The 3954-nt window shown below is 38.5% G+C and overlaps 1 pseudogene; it reads right to left on the reverse strand.

Annotated features, from left to right (window-relative positions):
- Positions 1–2318: 2318 nt before the first annotated feature.
- LOC108516699 (chromobox protein homolog 3-like) lies at positions 2319–3357 on the reverse strand (annotated as a pseudogene).
- Between the last annotated feature and the right edge of the window lie 597 nt (positions 3358–3954).

A 3954-nucleotide genomic window follows, 5' to 3' on the forward strand; every position in this document is an offset into this window, starting at 1 on the left:
AAGAAGGAAAAGAAGGAAAAGAAGGAAAAAAGAAAGAAAGAAAGAAAGAAAGAAAGAAAGAAAGAAAGAAAGAAAGAAAGAAAGAAAGAAAGAAAGAAAGAAAATGTGATGCAAGCAGAGCTTCCATAAGCACTTGCACACTGGAGCCTTTTGTTTTGGAATGCTGTGAAAACCAAGTAAGAAACCAAGCTATGCTATTAAAGATGCCTACTAGAGGAAAATTGAGGCACTCTAACCAACAGCCTCAGCTAACTGCCAGCCATGTGAGGCCATTGTGAGCCATCCAGCCTTGGTGAAGCTACCAGCTGACTGAAGCTGTTGAAGTGATCTCAAGTGAGACCAGCAGAAGATCTGTTCAGCTGAGCTTAGCCCAAATTGTGGATCACAAGCAAATAAATGATTCCTATTTAAGCCACTAAGTCATTTATTTTTAAAAATATAAAGCTACGTATTGATCGCTATTCAGCAGTATCTACAAGAAAGTAAGCAATACACACTCAGGCAACATTCTTATTACTATAGTGTTATTGTTTTTCCTGGCTTCTTCTGAACCAGTAACCTAAATAGTGAAAGGATTGAGCCTACATGTAATCAATGGGTTGAGGTAAAGAAAAAGCATGCAAGTCAAGAGTTTACATTGGAATTGTTCACCCATGTATGCCACCAGGTCTTAAACAGCAACATCTCTAACCATCTATTTAGTTTCATGAACAAAGACATTCCATGAATTATGACCTTTTGGCCAATACAGCATAAGATTTTCAACTTTTTGTAAATAAATGGTTCTTCAGAAGGAATCTTTAAATGCCCACTTAGCTAAGCCTTGCTTGACTAATTAAAACACACCAGTATGGGACTGAGAGTGGTGGTTTATGTCTGCAATCCCAGCACTTTGGGAGGCTGAGGTGGGAGGGTCGCTCAAGGCTGAGAGTTCGAGAGCAGCTTGGAAAAGAAAGCAAGACCCTATCTCTACAAAGAAATTTTAAAATTAGCTGGATGTGGTGGTATGTGCCTGTAGTCCTAGCTACTTGGGAGGCTGAGGCGTAAGGACTGCTTGAACCCAGGAGTTCAAGGCTGCAGTTAGCTATAATTGTACCATGGCACACCGGTGTTGGCAACATTACAAGACCGTCTAAAAAAAAAGCCACATCAGTATCTGTCTGGTTTCCTTATCTGAGTAGGGAGGTTGTTGGTGATAAAATTTCTCCTTTTAGAAGGTTTTGCAAATAAACTGTTGCTTTTATATGACTATAGCTGTAGACATTATGGACTCTGACTTGGCTTCCTTTTTTTGAGAAGGAGTTTTGCTCTTATTGCCCAGCCTGGAGTGCAATGGTGCCATCTCAGTTCACCACAACCTCTGCCTCCTGGGTTCAAGTGGTTCTCCTGTCTCAGCCTCCCAAGTAGCTAAGATTACAGGCATGCACCACTATGCCCCGCTAATTTTGTATTTTTAGGGGAGATGGGGTTTCTCCATGTTGGTCAGGCTGGTCTTGAACTCCCGACCTGAGGTGATCAGCCCGCCTGGCCTCCCAAAGTGCTGGGATTACAGGCATGAGCCACCGCACCTGGCTCTGATTTGGCTTCTTTAAATTGTACAATTTAAATTGTTTACATTGTATTTAACTTGGCCAATTAATTACAAATTATTCAATTTGAAACATTGTGGCTTTACGAAAAATTTTAACTTAAGGTGATCTATTCCTTGGGCTGCTTAGAACGATGGCATTCCAGAAGAAAACTTGAATTTACCCATGATTGTGAAATGCCATTTCTTAGGTCATGTAAAAAACAAAACCACAACTATGTATGTGTGTATTTACATATACACAAACAAATAAAAATTCAGAATAGCCTTAGGCGTTATAGGTTAAACACAAGTTATGATTGAGTAACGATTATGGAAAATGTTCCCAACATTTAGAAAAGCTGTTCTCCAATGCAGAGGAAATAATATACCATGGAATGAAATATTCTTTTCTGGTAAATGAAGCAGCTACAGAAAGCTTTTCTCTACATGTTCAGAAGTAACAAGTGCTATTGATGAAAAACCCCCAACAAATCCCCCAAACAAACCCCCAAAACTCTCTCGATTCTACTTCAAAACAAGATTTTGAAGTAGAAAATAGATTTCATTGGAAAATAGCTGACTGGGCACGGTGGCTCATATCTGTAGTCCCAGCACTTTTGGGAAGCCAAGGCAGGAGGATCACTTGAGCCCAGAGTGTGAGACCAACCTGGGCAACATAGTGAGACTCTATCTCTATTTTTAAAAAAATAGAATATTTCACACTAATAAGAAAATCAAGACCTAGGTTTTACACACGTACACACACACTATATGGCAGTATACTGCAGTGCAACAATTTTTGAGTTTCATCTTCTGGACAGGAATGCCAAGTTAGTCTCTCTTCATAAACATAATTTGCAATTTGAGGACACTTCGTGTTTGCCTCTTTGCCAGCACCACGTCGGCCTCATCTGAATCTTTCCATTCCATTAGACACATTCATTCTTCACTGCAGTCTGTGGCACCAATTGTTTGCTTAGGATCAAGAGTTGTGGCAAAGTCTCCTGGTTTTTCAGTAGCATCCCTTTCATTTGCCGTCATCAGATTCACTATCGGATAAAGATATTCTTTTTGTACTATCTTTTCCTTTACCAGTTCTTTTGAGGATTAAGAAATAGTTTAATTAACTTAGGAAAATCTAAGTTTTCTTCAGGTTCTCAATTATTGTCAGCAAGTGTAAATTCGTTCCCTTTGAGGGAATATTCCACCTTCCCATTCACCACACCTTGGTGTAGTACTTTTTCCACCATAAAATCCTCAGGCTCGGCTTCATCAGCTTTTATACTTTTCCATTAAGTCTTTTGTCCCCCCCCCCCCCTTTTTTTTTTGCAATGTACTGTGGCCTTCAGTATCCTTGGGTTCTGCCTGCCTGGATTCTATCAACTGAGGATCGAACATATTTTAAAATCACAATAAAACAACACAAAAATACAAATGAAAATATAGTATAACAATCCATTTACATAGCATTTATATTGTATTAGGTATTATAAGTAATTTAGACATGATTTAAAGTATGCAGGAGGATGTCTGTAGGTTGTATGCAAATACTTCGCCCTCTTATATGAGGGACTTGAGCAGCCTTGGATTTTCCTAGGGGTCCTGGTCTAGAAACCAATTTCATAAGGATACCAAAGGATGACTGTAGTTTTACTGGAGGCCATTTTTAATTGCAGACATGAAGAGCTATTGTTCACCACCTCTGAGCTGCACCTGGTCTGGGTCTGTGCTGCCTGACTGATGCTTGAGCTAAATCCAAGGAGGAAGGGAATGGGGAACTTCTTCATGGACCACTAAATTTGGGGGAAGTTTGTTATGTAGCAATAAATAACTGATACAAGGCCACTTAAATATTTTACTCTGTAGAAAGATAGCTAATTAAAATAAAAATCAAGAGTCAATTGAAGAGAACTAATTAAGGAACTGGGTCATTTCAAACGCTTTTATTTACTTGTGATGAAAATTAAATAAATAACAAACTCATCATCTTTCTTTGATGAAAAAATTGCTTGATATTCTGAGAACAAAAGTGATGCCATACTGCCATTAAGAAACTGATTCAGACTCGATCTCTCAACAAGATAAGACATCAATGTTACCACTAAGAGCTGCCCATAATACTGCAGTACACTTCTCTGGCACCATTAAAAAAAAAAATCTCTTAAAGATGATCCTGAAATCTCTTCTAAAGACATGAAAGAGGTGTGCTTGTATAATTTGGTATTACAGAGAAATGAGAAATTGCCCTGATGACGAACCTCCAGCTCTAATCTCAATTTGCTGAAGTAGAGAGGCAATTCATCTTACCCATTAACTAAGAATTAGAAAAACAATTTGTGTTTTTCTTTGAGTCACTTAACTCAAACACCGCTATATAAAGGAAT

Source organism: Rhinopithecus bieti, unplaced genomic scaffold (genome assembly GCF_001698545.2).
Source record: "Rhinopithecus bieti isolate Rb0 unplaced genomic scaffold, ASM169854v2 scaffold_36410, whole genome shotgun sequence".
Classification (NCBI taxonomy): domain Eukaryota; kingdom Metazoa; phylum Chordata; class Mammalia; order Primates; family Cercopithecidae; genus Rhinopithecus; species Rhinopithecus bieti.